Source organism: Mesocricetus auratus, unplaced genomic scaffold, assembly GCF_017639785.1.
Source record: "Mesocricetus auratus isolate SY011 unplaced genomic scaffold, BCM_Maur_2.0 Super-Scaffold_100007, whole genome shotgun sequence".
Taxonomy (NCBI): Eukaryota; Metazoa; Chordata; class Mammalia; order Rodentia; family Cricetidae; genus Mesocricetus; species Mesocricetus auratus.
This window is the reverse complement of record NW_024429191.1, coordinates 85,252,004-85,272,262: the sequence shown is the minus strand read 5'-3', so window position 1 is coordinate 85,272,262 and position 20,259 is coordinate 85,252,004. Positions and strand designations below refer to the sequence as shown.

The 20,259-nt window shown below is 49.6% G+C and overlaps 1 protein-coding gene across 3 annotated transcripts in view; it reads left to right on the top strand.

Moving 5' to 3' along the window:
* The first annotated feature begins 2,666 nt into the window (after positions 1 to 2,666).
* Positions 2,667 to 20,259, top strand: part of Cacng5 (calcium voltage-gated channel auxiliary subunit gamma 5) — a 47,629-nt gene continuing 30,036 nt past the window's right edge. For 2 of the 3 annotated variants that reach the window (XM_013113483.3, XM_005069989.4), the window contains exon 1: positions 2,667 to 2,814. The gene's annotated coding sequence lies outside the window, so the exon portion shown is untranslated. Of the gene's footprint in view, positions 2,815 to 6,572; positions 6,613 to 20,259 lie in introns of all 3 variants that reach the window. The other variant, XM_040749985.1, reaches the window with a different exon arrangement.

Genomic DNA, 20,259 nt, shown 5'->3' with positions numbered 1-20,259 from the left:
AGCCTTCCTAAGAAGGGCTGTGCAACCACCCAGGCCATACCCTAACTACACAGAAGTAATAAGTAATAAATCTTAGGTCACACAACTAGTTAGATGGCAGAGCCAGGTTGAGGACCCCATTCCAATGAACCCACATCCTTTCTCTCTCAAACACCTAAATATTGGGGGGCACTGCCTTGGGATAGACTCCACAGGGAGGCCATCAGCATTCCTGGATAAGCCCCTTGTAAAGAGTTTGAGCCCTTAATCCCAGCTTGGAAGCAGAGTCAGGCAGATTTCTGTGACTTTGAGGTGAGCCTGGTCTCACTATGTATCCTGGCTGTCCTGACACTCACTCTGTAGACCAGGCTGGCTTTGAGCTCAGAACTTCTTTATCTTTTCATGGCACAGGTTACCTCTTGGGCAGTTTTAGTCTCTGGAAAATTTATCCAACTTCTAGTCATGCATTCAACACCTCCCTGGAACCTGTTAGGTGCAAGCTTTCTGCCGAAGCTCACAGTATAACCAAGGAGACTGCCAATCAACTCATCGCGACACTGATGAGTCCTGGGCCCAGAGGAGAAGGAGAACTAAATCCTTAGACCACTGGGAGCACCAATAGTATGTGGTGGGGTTTATATATGGCAGTGTCCACCCATGGTGTCGCACCTGCAGTGCGGCCTGCATCCGAGAATGTAGCGAGGTGGTCGGGATAGATGACACAGAGACCGGTCGGTTGCTTTAAGAAAACTTTATCTTCCCAAGTCAGCTTAGGAGAGAGCTCTCAGAAGCAATCTCAGGAGAAGTCTCTCTAAGAAAAAGGAGCTTCCCTTTTTAAGGACTTTTGCCATCCATTTACATACCATTCTTTCCACTTCTCACCCTCCTGGCTGGTGGTTTAATCTCCGGCCCCAGAATCGGGGAGACACCACAGGGGGCAGGAAGAGGCATCTAGCCATAGGAGGTGTGGAAGGCATGGTATTTCAGTGAGCCAGCCCTATCTGAGCCTTATCAAGCTTTAAAGCACTGAATTGTTTTCAGTAAACAATACATAGATGCCTGCTCCCAGGCCAAAGGGGAAGTGGGTTTCTGCTCAAGGTCTGGTGTCCCCACAATTCACCCCTTTTTATTTTTAAATGAGGCACTTCTGTCTTAGGTCAAGTAGGGTCACCCTCCCTGGCCCGTCTTTGGGGGACCTTGAACCCCTGTTAGGTGGGAGTGGGTCTTCCCCACAAGTTGCCCGTCATAAAAGTGCCCCAACTTTAAAATCATTTGTAATAAGGCTTTATGGCTATCGGGATTGCCATGGGCTAAGGCACTTTGAACTCAGCATGAAGCCAAAACGCCTACTGCCATTGTTACCATTCCTAGGACCCCCACTGACATAGCGCCTCTCTGTCACCTGCCCATCCCCCGATCTGGGCCTTAGCATTCTACCACCAGCCTTTCTTTGCTACAAGGGTGATTTATAGTTACAATTTGACGGTCAAAACAGTGATAAAGTTTACAATCATTTTAAGATCTACTTAGGAAAGCATTAGAGAGTGCACTTGCACAGATACATTAGGTACAATCATTGATGTTACACATGTAGCATTATAAAAAATATGAACAAGAGGCTTGTTGCACTATTTACAGGGTACCAATTTGTTCCTGTGGTGATGTAGTCTGTTGATTTAATGTCAGTAGTATCAGCCGAACATGCAACCCGAGTCAAAGTCTTTTTGTCGCACCAGGACAAACCACATTTCTCCAGAAAAACACACTGTGATTCCAGAAACAGGAACTACCGAGTCTGATATTTCAAGTGACCATGTCCTGTTCAAATACTGAAAAAAGGCTTTTGCCATTCATCACAGTCCATACCAATGTCTAAATGTTAAATGGGTCCTTTTTCCCCCAAAGGGAAAAGCTGGCAAAATGAATTCTGTTGTTTTAAGGTGTATCAAAGGCTAGCTGCTAATCTTCCAGTTTTGTTGGCTTTGGGATGAAAACTCACGGGTCCAGGAGGTTGATGTAGCAAGCCTGATGAGAAACTGGAAATCTCGAACTGACTGTTTTATTTCTTTCTCGGGCTGTGGCTCCAATTGCAAATTGTCCAGGGCCAAATAAGCCTGTGAAATTAAGTTTGATGGTGCTAGGCGTAACCATGGAAGCCCTGTATTCCGCTTAACAATTTAGAGAGGGAGAGAGAGCACTTAATGTCAGACAGGAAGCTGCGAGCTGCAGACCTGGTTATGTGACTTGCCTTCAGGCACACACCTTGGGTCCAAGCCTCGTCGTTAGCATCAGTGAAATGGGACTGTTGTGAGAGTCAAGTGGCTGAAGATCTGAAATGCGCTTTGACTAGTTCCCGGTCCTTAGGACTCAATAAACAACTGACTGGTGCTGAAATGTTCTCTTCCCCATCAGTCGCAGCAGCTGGCACCGGAAGGTGGGTCTGACTCAAGGCAGGTGTTCTTGATCGGGAAAGCTTCCCCTGTTCCACGACAGCCTCCTCCGCGCCCACGCCCCGCGCCCAGCTCTTCACCTAAAATCTCCCCGAGGGTGCTTCCCTATCCCAAGGGTTCTCCCCTCGGTGGAAGACAACATCCTTCAGCCCCAAACCCACCCGCAGCGGACAGCATAGGGCGGGCAGGCCCCGCCCAAGCCCCGCCCCTGACCCCGCCCTCTCCAAGTCCCGGGCTCAGCAGCGGCCACTGCCACGGTCGCTGGCGCAGAGCAGCTCAGGGGGACCGGACGGACGGGGCGGGCGCCCGGCAGGCAGCGCAGTACCTTTCACCGCGCGCAGCCCGCTAGGGACCTTCTACGCGAGTCTGGGGTCGTGGCCGCGAGGTAAGAGCCAGGATGAGCGGGAGGGATAGGTTCTCGCCTTGTCGGGTGTCCGGGAAGAGACGATCTCCAGTGGTGCCACCGCCACTGCGTTGGGCTGGCCTGGTTACTGAGTAGCCAGGGTAAGGGTGGGGCGTGCACTCTGTATGTGTGTGTGTGTGTGTGCGTGTGCGTGTGTGTGCGTGTGTGTGTGTGTAAGGTTTGGGGATCATAATGCCCCCTCTTTTCAGTTGCTTCTAAGCAATTCGCCCATTCCAAAACCACACTTTCCCACCAGACTTGAGTCGAACTGGAAAAAATGACCTGGCTGCAGGGAGGGGGGGGCGGAGAGGGAGAGAAAACCCACTGCCACCTGTTGAGCTGGGCTGCGGGTCCCTAAGGGCCAAACTCCCCAGGCTGCCGGTCTGTGATTGGACTCACTTCCCAGAAGGCTAAACCAGCTGCAAGTTACCTGTTCACCTCAGGACTTCTGGTCTGCCTATATTATTGCACTCATCCTGCCTGCTCTAGGTGTCAGAGGGATGCCTGGAGAGCATTGCAGCTGGAAGGGCTTTGCCAAAAGTCCCAGAGCTGATAAGGACCTCCGGTGGAAGAGCTTAAGACATGGGGATCCTCTCTATGCTTTGATGAGACATCAACGCCCAGGAGCACCCCTTATTTCCCACCAGACCCCAAAGTGCCCTTTTTAATAACTTCTCTTTACTGGGATCCTATCTTGTCAATTGATGAAACAGCAACATGTTAACAGTTTTAAAGTGAAATCAAATCCTAGGACTGAAAGGGATTAAAAACTCCGAGTGCCTGGCTGAGAAGCCATTCGGTTGCCGGGGGAGTCCCCACTCAGGGCTGGCTCCCAGGGTGCTTAGCCATGGTCGGCTTTGTGTTTGGGCTTCCCATATTCCCACCCCAGATACCCACTTGCCACACAGAAAGCAAGAATCCCAACCATTCCCAGGCTGGAGGCATTAGGGTTTTGTAACCCAGGAGAGGTCTTGGAGACTGGGTAGCTGCGCTGTTCACATACAGCTGGGAGAGGCTGGCCTTAATTTGTGATAGGAAACATGGACTCGAAGCCCAGTTGCTCACCCCCTGACAGTGTGGCCTTAGGTCAGTCACAGAGCCTCTTGGAGGCTTCGTTTCCTCCTCAAGTAAAGCCAGGCTGTCAGTTGTGAGAGCCAAGCAAGGTCACTAATGACAATATCCATTGACAGAAATGTGCAGGGTTACCTCAGCTGCCTCACACACTGGACTTGAGGATGGTGACCACGCAGTGACACGGCCCCATTAGTCCTCGGAGAGGGAGAGTGTGGTGGGAGAGCTCAGCTTGAGTTTAGATTCCCAGAGAGCCAGGATAAAGGAGCTGTAACTATGGAGCCCTGCCTCTAGGGGGAGCTATCACTGCCTCCCAGACTTCTGGTTCATTTATTGCAGACTCCTGGGTAATTGCCAGCTGCTCCTTTACCATGTGCCTGTCTGTCACCCCATCCTGAGTTTAGTGCCAGCCTTACATGTTGGCAGAACTGAGGACGACTACCTGTGATTTAGAATCACCAGTAAAGCCCTTCCTCACCAAATATCCCTTTCTCCCCAACTATAGCCGCCCGGTGTCTAATAACCCACCGTGAGGGGTCATCCCGTTGGTCCGCTGCCTTGTATCCCATGCCGGCTGCTAACCCTTCCTGCAATGGCTTGGTTAAAATCTTCCAGGACCTCAGATAAAAGAGGGTGAGGACAGAGGGGCAGAGAAGGGAGGAAATGGGGCTGCAGAAGAGAAAGGATGGGGCTTTGCCAACATTAGGGTCCCCAGGAACACACAGTAGCCTGGGAGGAAGCAGGGCTGGGCAGACAGGCAGCAAGTGGTGGGCAGGGAAGGCCTGAACCTCACTTGAGATTCTGTGTGGGGACAGGAAGCCGGGTAGACGGGTAGATGGTGCTGACTGACTGGGGGTGAGCTGTCGGGCCCTGTAGGAGGCAAGGAAGCCCCAAAGCAAAGCCAGCCACTCTCTTCTCACACACAGCCCCCGCCCCAGAGGCAGCTATGCAGCATTCTTGGAATCTGGAGCCTAGACTGCTGCTCTGGCTGTTTAGTTAGGGCAGCAGAATAAAGACACCAGAGGAGCTTTCAACACTTGTGCCTTACACACACACACACACACACACACACACACACACACACACACACACACACACTACCTATTGTGTCACCTCTCTGGAGAGAAGCGGGAACAGAGCAGTTCACCCACACCCAGCCTGGCTCCAGGGTTGATGGAGGCTGGAGGCTCAGAGTGATCCCTCTGGAGTCAGCCTGAGGTGTGTGTGTGGGGTCCTGAGTATGCCAGTGTGGGGCATGCTGGGGAGGTCCCTGCTGAGACAGCCCATGGGCCAATCGCTGGGGAGGGGTGGATGAGTGTCACTTGAATCTGTGGGCACCATGTCCTGCCACCATGGACCAGTCCAAAGATGAGTGTCTGCAACCCATCCTAGGTGCTCCAGAAGGCAGGGAGGCAACCAGCACGGAGATGAAATGGCCGCTGAAATACCTTAATGGCCATGCATTTCCAAGTTGCTTGTCTTGTTTTGTTTTCTAATACAGCCCCAGGTCCCACGTGTCTCAGGTTGGCCTTTAACTCTCCAGGACCCCTGCTTAGGACCTCATGTGTGGTAGGCAAGCACATTTCCAACGAAGCTGAGCTACAACCCCAGCCCAAGGGACAGCCATTGTCATACATAATGACAATGGCAGCAGTGTGTGTCTTTGTTCCTCCGTATGAGCACCTCTTACTGAGCACCAAGGGTGCCTGTGCCAGCCGCCGAGCTAAGTGACACGGGGGCCATGATTTCCTTGGTCGTGGGAGATGGGTATTCTTGTGGGAGTAGGCTAACCTGTGTATTGCAGGATATCCCCAACCTCCACCAGCTAGATACCAGGAACACCCACCCAGCTACATACCTGTCTTCAGACATTTTCCCATATTTCCCCTGGGAGCAAGGCAGCCTGCAGTCGAGAATCATTGGGGATACAGCTAAGAATAAACGGGGGTGGGGGGGGAACCAGTCCTGTTCCCTGAGGAGCAGCATTATGCAAAAGAGCAAAAAGCAGCCAGCTGCATGGTGAAAGTTATGGCAAGACCGGGTGAGGCTGAAGGGTATGGGTGGGGCGGGGCTGCCATTTTCAACAGGGGGACTGGACTCAGGAAAGGTCTGCCTGAGTGGGTGACATTTCAGCAAAGAGGGGAAAGGAGGGGAGAAAGCACGATATGCAGAAATCTGGGGACCCACCTATCAATCAGCAGCGGTGGTGTCGGTGTGGGGGGAGCTAGGAAGGGGGTGGCTGGGGCTGGGTGGTGTGGACAGCTTAGGGACAGCTGGCTGGAGTCTCACAGGTCTTTCTCCGAGGGCTTTTGCACTTTCACTGTTATCACTCACAGCCTGCTGGGTGCCGGTGCCATCTTGACTACCCTTAGCCAACACTGAGGGAGGCGAGTACTATTCTGTTCCTTTACTTGGTCTTTCCATTGTGAAGAGTGACGCCCAGAGGGGTGCGGGAGGGACTTGGAGGGTGCAGCAGGGCTGTGAGCATAGACAGTCCACACTCTTGTCTCCTGCCAAACTGTACTTTGGAGCTGTGCAGTTTGAGTTCATGGTAGCTCTCAGCTCTAGCCCCTTACTACAAATCTCTGGGTGCCTATGTTTTCTCTGAGAATGGTGACCCCCACGTGTTGGTGCTCCTTGGGGATAGTGTTTATTCTTCTTGCCCATAGGCCCCATGCCTGTCACCATGGACCAGTCAGGAAGTAGGAGGTAAGTGGCATCTCCTAGACAAATGTCTTGCTTTTGACTTTGTAGCAGGGCTACCTGCTGACGTTGAGAGCAGTGTTCCAGGAGGTCAAAGAACATAAGCCCAAGACTCAGAGACACACGAGGAAGCGTCTGGGTGACCATCTCCCTCCCCAAGACTCTGTTGCCCCGGACAGAAGTCAGAGTCTCTATTCGCCCCCTCTAGACCCTTATTTATGGATCAAGCAGTGTACACAGGAATCTGGGTCCTTCTTAAAAATAGAGGATGAAATAATAGCTCAGAACTGGGAGAAGGGAAGCAGCTCACGGTGGCTACAAGCGAATGACCCCCCTGGTCATTGCTGCTATGAAACCATTTGTGCTTTCCCTTGCCCACGGATCCCTGAATAAGGAAACAAGCAGAGAGGCGGGAGATGCTGCTGGTGCCTGGAAGACACGTATCTGCCAGTCTGCTTAAGGGACACCCAAGCTAATGAGAGACCTTTATGCCAGGAATTCATCCCCCTGCAGGCTCCAGTGAGGGGTACAGATGCTCACAAGGAATGCCCTTGACTTTGGTGGAAAAGCTTGGGTTATAGAGTGGCCTGTGCCCTCTGGTCTGTGCTGTCCTTTCCAGGGACAGAATGTGTAGGAGCACGGCTCCCTAGTGGTTCCATTAGGGGGAGGGATTATAGAATGGCGTATCCTGGGAGCTAACACGGGCTACAAAGTCTGGTAAGTGTTCTGTCTGCTCAGCCTTTGGTGGTGAACCTTACTGCCATGCTAGTGGCTACACCATCCCTTGGATATGAAAACTAGGCAGTCAATCACGAGCCCCACCCCCACACCTATGCAGTGGACTCACAGGCATGTGGTCTGTAGTTCAGCTGCTCTGTGTGCCTTGAAAGAATCACTTGGCCTCTTTGAGCCTCCATTTCTCTAATTCTGAAGTGAAGTGGTGAGCTCTTATTGTGACTACAGATCCTTGCAACACCTGTACCCGCCCACCCTCCTGGTGCTGTGGGCATGGAGCTCCACCCACCCTCTGCATGATGTCTAGACCCAGTGTGACTGAAGGTTTGTGTGTCCTTGTAAACCACTATGTTGGTGACCCTGGTCCCAGAGCCACCATCTGGCAAGAAGTGGGCACAACCGTAATGATGATGATGCATTTCCTACTCTGGGCTCCCCAAGTTGGTGCTCTGCCAACTTTGTTCACCCATAGAATGAATTTGTGAGGCCATTGCCATGAGCCGTGTGTGTGTGTGTGTGTGTGTGTGTGTGTGTGTTCATGCATGTGTGTAAGATACCATATGTGTGCAGGTGCAGGTATATACACGTGTGTGCAGATGCATGTAGACAGTTAAACACAGGTATGTGTACGTGGAGTTCTTAATTGGTCTAAGTAATAAAAACCTGGAGTCAGATATAGAGGAAAATGCTGAGAGAGCAGAGAGAAGGAGCAAGCCACAGCTACACCTTACGTCCTTATGGTCTCAGCAGACAAGAGAGCAAGTTCCTGTTTCTCCTGTTTATATCCTGTTTATATCCAGCTATCTCACTTCCTGTCTGTCTGTACAGACCTCCAGACCTCTATGGTTAGCTAGTGGCAAGCTCCATTCTCTGACCTTCAGACAGGCTTTATTTGTACAAGCAAGATATCACAACAGGCATGTGGATGCCAGAGGAATATCTCTGGTGCCAAATGGACTAGGCTGGATGGCCAGCAAGGCCCAGAGATCTGCCCATCGCTACCTTATAGGTGTGCACCACCACCCTCAGCTTTTTAATGTGAGTTCCAAGGACTTAACTCTTGTCTTCATTCTTACAAGGCAACAACTTTACAAACAGAACTATCTCCCATGCCCCACATTTTCTAGACAAAGCCACATTTTATAGACAAAGAAACTAAAACACCAAGAGAGCCGTTAACTGATCTCACATCACCCACCTGAAAAATAGTGGGGCCAGGACTTGAACCTGGTTCCTATGCTTCATGAAGCAATGAAATTTGCCAAAGAAAAAATGTAACCAAAACATCTAACCTAAGGGTGGACTCGTATAAAATTGTCTTCTTTTCATTTGAAATGAAACCTCCAGATGGAAACCATGTGATTCAAGAGACTCAGCCAGAGGTCACCTCCTCCAGGAAGCCTTCCCAGATGGTCCCGTCTGGGGCCTTGTGTGCCTTGGGGGCATCCCTGGCAGCCAGCCTCCCCAGTGCTGTGCCTTGAACTAGGAACACCAAGCAGTGTTTCCAGACTGCTTTCCCGATAGCAGCCACTCCTGTGTCATAGAAAACCATGCACACTGTGGCTCTGCCAATCCCAAGACATCTGTGTGCCCAAGTCTAATCGTGGGCATCCAGAGGTCAGTGGCCATGCCTTTGAAACAGGTTCCACCTCTGGAGTCTGATCCTCAGCAGCTCCCAGAGGTAACAGGTGACTTGATCTGCAAGAGGCCTGGTCCTCCTGCTCCCTGGAGCGGCCGGGCCATGAGGCTGCCAGGAGCAGAGTTCTTAGCATGAGCAATGATGCAAAGGGGCTGGGGCGATTAGTGGCTGCCACGGGTCTCACCCCTTAATGAACACTTGGCTTCTGGTCTCTCACCCCCCAGTTCCTGCCCCTTTCCCTGTGTGTGTGTGTGTGTGTGTGTGTGTGTGTGTGTGTGTGTGTGTGTGTATATGCCTACACTGTGTAACTTTTGGCTGGGAGAAGTGGACAGATGTCCACTCTCCCCAAATAGGACACCACAGACAACAGACCAAAAACTGACCCCATCTCAATGTAGCTCAATGAACCAGTGAGTTTACTGGGGTTCCTTATAGGAGGGTGGGTGACTCTGAGGCAGCTGCATCACCTAGAAGCCTGCCCTGGAGTAAGTGATGACTCCAGAATGATACACAACCTGCAGGCAACTCTATACAGTCTCCTCCCTCCCACAATTGCTTGAGGCTACCAATTGAGGATCTGCCTGGTAAATCTTGTAATACTTTTAACTTCCCAAGCTTAGTCATGTTTATGAGTTTCTGGACCTTTTAAGTTTTCTATGCTTCTCCCTGAGTCTCTCCTCTCTCATGGAGGGAGTATTGCAATATATCTGTGCTGTGCACAGCAAGTCTACTATTTTAGTGGTGTGGGGGGGGGGTACATGTGGAGGCCTGAGGTTGAGTTCAGGTGTCTTTCTCAGTCCCTCTGCTCCTTAGTCACTGAGGCAGGGTCTCTGAACCCAGAGCTTGCAAACGGGACTGGTCTAGCACACCAACCCTCTGTCTCCTGAGCACTGGAATTACAGGTGACTGCCATGTTTGCCTAGCTTTTGTATGGATTCTGGGAACTCAAATTCAGGTCCTCAGATGGCAGGCACTTCACCTGATGACTCAATTTGCCAACCTTTGCCATCTTAAATGTCAAATTCAATGACATTTCATAATACAACATGGAAAAGCTAGCCTTGCTCCCAGAACACCATCACCCAAAATGGAGATGCATCCCAGCAACCAGCCCCTATGTAGATCCCATTTCCCTGAGATTCCAGAGACCACCAGTCTCTTTCCTGTCCCCGTGACTTATTTTTCAGGCTATTTTATATAAACATGTGATGTGTGGTCATATTTGGTGTCTTTTATTTCACACTTGTCAAGCTGAAACATTTATTGAGATTCTGTGTGTGTGTGTGTGTGTGTATGGGCACAGAAGTGTGCAGGGCACACACACCCATGCGCAGTGTGGAGGCCTGAGGAGGGTATTGGGTGTCCAGCTCCCTCTATCACTCTATACCTTGCCCCCCTGAGACAGGGTCTTCTGAACCTGGAGCTGACTCCAGAGACCCTTGTCCCCCCACCATTCTTCCCCTCACAACTCTGGAGCTACAGGCGCACATGTCCACACGCAGATCTTCATGTGGGTGCTGGGGTTGTGAACTCGACTTGGATGCTTGATGAGGATGCTTTTATTGCAAGTACTCTTACCCTCTGAGCAAGTTCACCAATCCAAGAGATATCTTCCCTTTCTTTGATGGGCCACACTGCCATCCATCCATCCATCAGCTATGGACATCATCTTCAAGCAGTAACAAGCATTCTTCCAGGTTCCTGCTTGAGCTCTTGCCATGGCTTTCCCTGAGGGTGGACTGTAACATCTGGGGAGTGTCAGGTGTTGCTCCCACAGTCACAGGATAGGATGACTGTGAACTTGATAGGGAAACAACCTAGACCTCTGTCTAATCAGGACAGCTTCACAGCCACATGCTCCTCCCCACCAGGGTCAACCGTCTGATCCCAGATGCCTTCAGGATGGCAGCCAGGCATAAGAGTCCCTACGGCCCTTACTTGTTCTTGCCAACACCTGCCAGGCCCAGTTACTGTGAGTTCCAGGCCAAGGTCAAGGGCCTGAATTCTAAGAAGACTCCTTCCACCTGATGTCCAACCTGGTCCCAACACAGGAGCACGCTGTAGAAGCCCTGCAGTCATAATCAGAATGGAGTTTCTTAGCAGAGAGCCCTAGGGATAGGCTCGCATTGTGCAAATCCTTCCAACCCGCCTGCTTTCTCTGTGCTGAGAACATTGATTGGCTCCTGAAGACATGAGGGGCAGGGCTGTAGGCTGGGGGTATCAGTTCTCCGAGGGTCAGGGCTGGTCCTGACATCCCTCCTCCTGTGTCCCTATCCTCAAGTTCCGCTCCAGGCACGAAGTGGTGGCTGGCTTTTGTGTGGCCTCTGCACCTTCTGCGGCCCTCTCAGAAGTTTTCCTACAGAGGCCCTTTCATCCTTGAGTGTCTCGGGGTTCTCCCTTTATCCTTCTGCTTCTAGAAAATTCCAGAAGCTTGATGGGAGAACTGCCACCCTGTGCCAGGTAGGCACTATGCCAACTCCTATTTATGATGCCACATTGCACGGCTCTGGCACTTCCACAAGGACATATCATCCCACCTCAGTATGCCAGCGAGAGTTCCTACTGGAGGAAACAGAGATCCTAAAAGGCTGATTCCAACTGGAGCGCCCAGCTGGTAAGCCAGGCGGGAACTGGATGGCCAAGGACAGAGCAGCTTATGAAAAGGACAGATGTAGGCTGGGCCCCAAGTGTGGATGGCCTCGTACACCCCTTGCCATGTCCCCAAAGCAGGCTCTGTGATTGTTCTCATGAGGAGAAGTCTGTGAACATTTAGACTAGAGTGTTAGCAGCTTGATAATACTGTCTGTACCACTTGAGTTTCAGATTAGCTACAAATGCATCTGAATCTGCCTGGCAGGAAACTGGGCTGTCAATTACCGTAGAAGTGGTACCGCCTCCTGGAGAGCCTCCTCCCCCACCCTCAGACCCCTGCTTTGGCCACCAGTGCTCGATCAGAGAGAAGCAGGGCAGGGAGTCAGACAGGGGTGCTTGTGCACATTGATTGAGAGCTCACTGTCAACCTAAGTGCCAGCAGGTGGTAGCTAGCTATTAAGGGGGCATTGCTAGGTTCACCCAGCTTCGAGATCAATTAATATCAAAAACCAGCATTATTTTATCTTCTGCCTCTGAGGAGGGCCTGAAGTAGGGAGGCGTAGAACAGACCCATCATTCTCCAATATTGATTTCCTCCGCTCTCTCCGTCTCTCTTCCCTCCAGATAGGAATGGTTCCCTCCTGTCGTTAAGGGCAGGGTGAAGCCTCTCATCATCTGAGGTGCCTGGGGAGCCGTGCTGTGCACAGGCAGGCGGAGGCAGTGACTGAGCTGGCCTGATGGAGCTGGCCCCGGAGAAAGGGGGTGGGGGATGCCAGGAAGCAGGAGTTGCTGGTGTCACCTTCTTCCTGCCCTAGAGAGGGCAGATCCAGCATGGGTGATGGCTAGGAGCCTCTCTGCTCGGGGTGCACATAGCTCTATCTGGGGTGAAACCTACTGGCTGAGTCGCCTCCTAGGGCTACATTCTGGGGTCTGCCTGGGAAAACCCCTGTCTGTTTGGAGGATTATGCGTAAGTTCAAATCCTGTCCTAGCTTCCCAGAGCAGAGCACCTCCCATGGCTTCTATTTTATACTTCATTATATGAATCATATCAGCTATAATGTCATCTCTGGAGGCTTGGTCAAAGGAGCCGGTGAGTTAACACATGCAAGGGTGTTTGGTGAAACAAAAGTAAAAGGCAGTACAGTCATCAACAAGACGCTGCTGTGTGTCTCGCCACGTGACTGAGGACTCTTCGGGGCCCCTGTGGGTATAAACCTCTGATGGTCAGGAAACACAGTTTAGATGGTAGTGAAAGTGGGGAAATGGGAATTTAAACATGAGGCTGAGGGTGCAGCTTAGTCACGTAGACAGTAGAGCACTTGCCTGACGTGCAAAATCCCTGGGTTCGATCCCCAGCACTACGGAAAACAGCATGATGGTGCACACCTCTAATGTCAGTGACTTGAGAGGTGGAGCGAGGAGGATCAATCGAAGATCATCATAGCTAACTACATATCCAGTTTGAGGCAGTCTGGGCTACATGGGACCATGCCTCAAATACATGCATGCATACATGCATGCACATGCACACAAACATGCATACAGGCATGCATGCATGCATACAAACATACAATGCAGGAGTTCTACCCAACCACCTGCATGGGGCTGGGAATGTGGTTAACAGTAGAGTACTTGCTTAACGAGCACAGGACCCAGAGCTACCCCCAGTAATGAACAACAAAGCAGCATCTGCAACTTAAAAACCACTTCTAGAGGAGGTGAGTCCCAGCAGAAGTCTCGGCCAGTGTAGCCTAGAGCTGAGTCAGTTGGTCAGAAACAAACCAGGAGAAGTTAGAAAACAAGACAGCAGCCAGAGGGTGCTGGAGTGGCGGGGTGGGGTGGGGCGGGGTGGTGGTGGCATGTCACTCCCAAGAGCTGGCTGAAACTGGCTTCTGGCTTCCCCTCCAGCAGCCAACCCCTCCTGTTTCCCTGGCGGACTGTCCCCATCCCTGATACCTGGGTCTTGTGCTGAAGTTGACGTGGGGTGGGGGTCCTGAGGACCTTGGTTGTGATCTGCAGAGACCCCGTGTGGCCTGGGCCTCTGCAGTCTGAGGTCAGCTGTCCATAAAGTCCAGACCTGAGCGCTCTGCTTCCAGAGGATGTGGGGCACTGTTAACTGGACAAACAAAAGTAGGACACAGCAAAGCCTGGGGCAGACCGGCTGCAGCTCCAGGAAGAAGGAGGGAGAGAAGCTGTCCCAGGGAGAGGGGAGACACTCACTGTTGGCCTTCAAGTCACGGCCATGAGGTTTACGGTATATTCATATATTCATATGATACTCAGTTTGGGGGTACTTCCAGGATCTCCAGAAATACCCAAGTCCCAGAGTGTCCAAGCTCTTAGATGGTGGTGTATTGACAGGTGTCCGTGCCCTCCTCCTGCATGTTTAAAACCCTTTCTACATCACTGACATCCACTCTTACAGAGCAAACACTGTAAGCTGCTGTGTCCTTTGCTTGTGTAGTGACCTGAAGAGTCTGGACCTCTCACAGCAGACACAGTTTGAAAAGCATTGGCGAGCCCTGGTGGTTTGAATTCATGGCCCTGGAGGGCTTCCTTATATGGAAGTCCTCATTATGTGCAGTGGTGTGAAGGTGTTGGATGCCCTGGAACTGAGTTACAGACAGCTGTGAGCTGCCATGTGGGTGCTGGGAATCGAACTCAGGTCCTCTGGAAGAGCATCCAGTGCTGTTAACCACTGAGCCATTTCTCCAGCCCATCATGAGTAAATTTTTAAATTAAGTTTAAAATGAATAAAAATTAAGCATTTGTTAATTTTTCTTTTCTTTTTTGAGGCAGAGGCTTAGTCTGCAACCCTGGCTGGCCGGGAACTTACTATGTAGACCAAGCTGGCTCACAGAGATTTGCCTCCCTCTGCCTCTGTAGTGCTGGGATTAAAGGTGTTACATTTGTTAATTTTTAAATTACAACACACATATGCACACATGTAGTCACACACATAAACATGTATGTATACACATGTGTATAAATATGCATGTATATACATGCACATGTACATATATACACACATGATTACATGCATGTGCACATACACAAATATGTGTGTATGCACACCCCACTGGCGAAATCATCTGTGCTCTTAGCAGCACATTGGGAAATGCAGAATAGATAAAAGAGCCTTCCCTCCCACACTCCATCCCATAATGCAGGGTAGAGGTGACAGAAGAGTCTGGTGTGTCCCAAGGAAAGAGAAAGGGGTCCAAAGTAGGGACTAAGTTCCACCTGTTCAACCACCTGCTCTTGAGAGATCCTCCAAGGACATAATTGACTCCTAAGAAAGAGTTGTCATCTGTGTGCTCAAACTCAGAGCCCTGAACGTGACATCTAAACAGACACCAAGAAGGACCCCAGTGTGGGTGCAGATACGTGTATGTGTGTATTGGCTCCAAATATGGACCACAGAAACACATGCTCACACAGTAGTAACACATAGTCTCTCCTACACCCCCCCCCGTAATACAAATATACAATAGTGACCAATTTAAAATTCAAAGGCTGAATAAAATAATCTGTGGCAATATTAGAAAACTGATGAGAGAGATTTACAAAAGAAGATATCATGAATGAGATCATGGATGAAGCTTTGTACCCATAGGAAAATTTTCACACACAAAAGACTATCACAAACTTACATTAAAAAGATAAACATGGTATGTACTCACTCATATATGGATTTTAGACATGGAGCAGGGGATTGCCAGCCTACAATCCCACTACCAGAGAGTCTGGGTAACAGGGAGGACCCTAAGAGAGATATGCATGGTACCCCAGAGAAGGGGAACAGGACAGGATCTCCTGAGTGAGTTGGGAGCATAGTGGGGAGGGGAGAGGGAGACAGGAAAAAGAGAGGGGGAGAAGAGGAAGGAAGAAGAGGACATGGGGGAGCAGGAAGGTTGAGTTGGGGGAAGAATAGAGAGCAGGATGAGAGATCCCATAATAAAGGGAGTCATTATAGGTTTGGGGAGAGATGTGGCACAGTGAGATTTCCAGAGATCTACAAGTATGACACCAACTGGCAATCTAAGCAATAGTGGAGAGGCTACCTTAAATGTCTGTCCCCAATAAGGAGAGTGATGACTACCTTATATACCATCCTAGAGCCTTCATCCGGTGGCTGATGGAAGCAAAGGCAGACACCCACAGCTAAACACTGAACTTAATTCCTGGAACCCATTTGCAGAGAGGGAGGAGTGATGAGCAAAGGGGTCAAGACCAGGCTGGTGAAACCCACAGAGACAGCTGACCTGAACAAGGTGGAGCTCATGGACTCCAGACTGATGGCTGAGAGGCCAGCATGAGACTCATCCAGACCCCCTAAACATAGGTGTCAGTGAGGAGGCCTCGGCAATCTCTGGGGCCTCAGGTAGTAGATCAGTATTTGTCCCTGGCGTACAAATGGACTTGAGGACCCCACTTCAGATGCTCTCTCAGCCTGTACACATGGGAGAGAGCCTAGACCCTGCCCGGGATGATACGACAGACTTTAGAGATACCCCATGGAGGGCCTCACCCTCCCTGGGGTGGGGAGGAATGACGGGGGGGGAGGTAGAGGGAACTGAGATTGACATGTGAAGCAAGTTGTTTCTAATTTAGATTTTAAAAAAGGAAAAAATGGATGATTTTCTTAAAAGCAATGTGGGAAGAAACAGAAACCGAATGGGTCGTAGTCATTAAGGAAACTGAGAGGAATTTAATGCAGCTCATTTAAAAATAGGCCCCTGAAAGCTGTGTGCCTGCATGTGTGTGCACACACACACTCACACATGCATGAGCAAGCATGTGTGTGCATCTGTGTGGAGGCCAGAGGTGAACCTTGTGGTGATGTTCCCCAGGTGCGATCCACTTTTGTTTTTGAGACAGGCTCTCTCACTGGCCTGGAATTCACTGGCTGTTTGGTCAGTGAGTCCCAGGAATCCCCCCTGTGTGTAATTATAAACTTGCACTACAACGCCTGGCTTTTTTTGTATGAGTTCTGGGACCTGAGTCACAGCCCTCTTGCTTTAGCTACAGAGCTATTCTCAGAACCACCACCCCCTCCCAACCTCTCACCCATAAGGCAAAGGAGCTGGTAGTCTCTGGCCTGTGCAAACCTCTTCAGGCAGCTAATGCACCACGTAAAGAAGGTGCAGTCTGTGCATAATGAAAATGTCTAATTGCTGTGTGTAGTTGATGAGTAGACAAAGTTCCCCTGTGTCGCTTTGCAATCGACTCTGCCCACTGGTGATCTTTCTGCCCCTGAGCTGCTCATCTGCTCTTTCCTAAAGTGTGGCCTCTTCTTCGATGCCATGTTAAGGGGAACCAGACAATGTGTGGCCTCTGTCCTAATTTAGCATAACGCTTTGTCTTTTAGACAGGCTCTCACTATATGGACCTGGCTGGCTTGGAACTTTCTGTTCAGACCACGCTGACCTTGAACTCACAGCAATCCTCTTAGCTCTGCCTCTGCCGTTTCTCAAGTCCAGGACTAAAGGCCATCACACCCACTTCTTCGGTTTTTCAGTTGCTTATCCATTTACCAATAAGGGATATTTATGCTGGTGGGAATTAGGGCTCTTTTGAACTAATCTGTACTCAGGAGGAGCTTTGTGGGGCTGTGTGCTTCTCCCAGAGTCCTATCCAGAAATGAAACTGGCTAGCTGGATGGCAAAGAAGCTAGCAAACTGCCTTCTGAAATGGTCAGACCATCTAGCAGTTTCTCCTGCAATGTGCAACATCACCAACACTTAATATTGCCAGACTTTTAGCCACATCCATGTATCATGGTATCTCATTGTGGTTCTCCTGTGACTTTCATGGTGATACTGACAACTATGGCTCAGCCTTACTTATTAATATAAGTACAAATGTCACTAAAGTTAATTATGTCATATTTATGCATATATATACGTGTGTGTGTGTGTGTGTGAAATAAGAGCAGAAAGATAGACTCCCAGAGTGTAAGGATGACTTCATGTTAGAAAATAAGTGTTTTCTCAAGAAATGAAGTAATTTATAAAAAGCCAACATATTATAAGCCAATTTCTAAATTAGCTAACTAGCATTAATCAAGAAAGCCTTTGCCCTCCACAAGCCATATTTTAAACAAATGTCATAGTCAATGAGGAAAATACCAGAGACATCTTTTCCTAATCATACAAGAATCATTGCTTGTATGTCTTAGAGACACTGCACAATTCACCAAGATCAGAGAAAGAAATGTGAGGTGTGAGAGCTGGAATCAAAACTACAAAGCGCTTGGGTCCAAGATGCTGCTGTCTACACAGAAAACCCAAGAGGACCAGGTTCAGCAAAGCAGTTCAATACAAGGTCAACACACAAAAGTCAACAACAGTTCCATACTTTGGGTTCTAAAAAGCTCCCACAAGATGCCACAAAAAAGAAATTGGAGGAAGGCCATGAAGTTGCATGAAATATTTTCCATGCAAATATATCGAATATTACATCTAGCCAGTTTTTGAGGATTCCCATGAACAAATGAGAAGAGATAGCAAACTTGGTAAGAGCAAAGCAAGGGCGAGGCTCGAGAGACGGTTCGGCAGTTACAGTTCATAAGGATGGGAGTTCAGATCCCAGCACCCATAACCCATATGGACAGCTCATACTTGCCCTGTAACTCTGGCTCCAAACCATCTGGCCTCTGTGGGTGCCTGCGCATACACACACACACACACACACACACACACACACACACACACTTTTATTTAATGAGGAAAAGAAGCTGCACTTATGAAATGACAACAGGGCTGACTTGCACAGAGACAACACTAGCTGACATGCCAGTGTGAATAGGAGAAACCTCACAAGGCCCCGCCCCAAGATGAAGAACTAGAGGCAGCCAAAGGCTGCTGAGAGAGGAAGAATCAGCCTCCTCCAGGGAGTAGTCCCCTGATAGGTCACCCAGTCCCACGTGGTCAGCTCTACATGCGTACACATGACAGCAACACTAGGTGGACACGGCAGGTTGAAGAAATCATGAATTTGAGAGGGAGTAGGAGAGACATGGGAGGAGTTGTGGGGGAATAAGAGGATGCAAATAGAGTACCTATATATAAGATTCTAAAAACATAAATAAAATCAGGAAAACAAATTAAGTCATTTCACAAAAGGAGGAATGCGGCGCCTCCTGCGCAGCCTGTGTCCGAGAATGTGGCGAGGGTGTCGGGATAGATGACACAGAGACCAGTCGGTTGCGTTAAGAAAACTTTATGCTCCCCAAATCGGCTTAGGAGAACTTCCCAAGAAAAATGCTTCCCTTCAGAAAAACTTCTGCCATACATACACGCACAAATCTCCAACAGACCTCTCTCTTTCCTCCTGGCTGGTGGTTAAATCTCTGACACCAGAATCAGGAACAGCAGGGAGCAGAAAGAAATAACTAGCCATTGGGAAGATCAAAGCCAGGGTGTTTCAGTGAGGGAGCCCTTATCAAGCCCTTATCAGGAATTTATGGCATTGGATTGTTTTCAGTAAACATGTTTTCAGTAAACATTGTCTTGCAGCTGCCTGCTCCCAGGCTGATGGAGGAGTGGGTTTCTGGCCAGGGTCTGTGATCCCCACAGAGGAACAGTAATGTGACTATAAATTAGCAGGTGCCTTGTGTAATTGGTAACCATGTATGGTGGTTTGAGAGCAAATGGCCCCCAAAAAGAGTGGTACTACTAGGAGGCGTGGCCTTGTTGGATTAGGCGTGGTGTTGTTGGGTTGGAGGAAGCGTGCACTTGTGGAGGTGGGCTTTCAGGTCTCAAATATACTGAAGCCACACCCAGTGAGACAGACCACTTCCTGTTGCCTGCAAGTCAAGATTGTAGGACACTCAGCTGTTTCTCCAGCACCTCGTCTGCTTACAGGCCACCATGTCACCCAGTAATGATAATGGACTGAACCTCTGAACTGTAAGCTGCCACCCCAATCAAATTCTTTTCCTTTATAAGAGTTGCCATGGTCGTGGTGTCTCTTTACAGCATAGAAACCCTAGCCAGACACCACGGAAACACGAATGAGAAAACAGGGTATCCACACCATCCCTGAGAAGAGTGACGTCTTCAATCCCAAATGCTGAAGTGGATATGAGGCACTATGAACTCATAGACTGTGGGTGCAACAATTACTTTGAGACACAATTGGATACCTCCATAGTCACTGTCACACACGCACACACACACACACACACACACACACCACATACACACACAAAGATTATATTGTCCCTTTTTTCTCTTTACTGAAGGAGGCTGAAAAAGCATAGATATCTTGCCAAAGCTCCCATAAGCTATGACTTTCCAGATTTCTCTTTCCACCGCCTAATAAACAAGGACTCTCTGAGTGGTGCTGAGGTAGGAACAGGCCCCCAAATCTGCCCATCATAAACATGAGCCCTGTCTGTCCAATCAGGGCGTCAGGCTGCACCACCATGGTACGCCAGCAGGGGGCAAGTCAGCCGTCAGCCCTCTTCCCCTCTTCCCTGGTAAGGCATTGTCTCCTAGCAATAGAAAGCTACTTTGTTTCATGGGGTGTAAAAAAGTGAACATGTATTAAACAAAACCATAGAAATAGTGAATCTGAAAAATAAATTTGCAGTAATAATATCAAAATGATCCCTACTCACTGTTCTAAACCCATCATTCACACTAAAAGGTAGTTTTAAGCCTTAGCAAACAAATACATA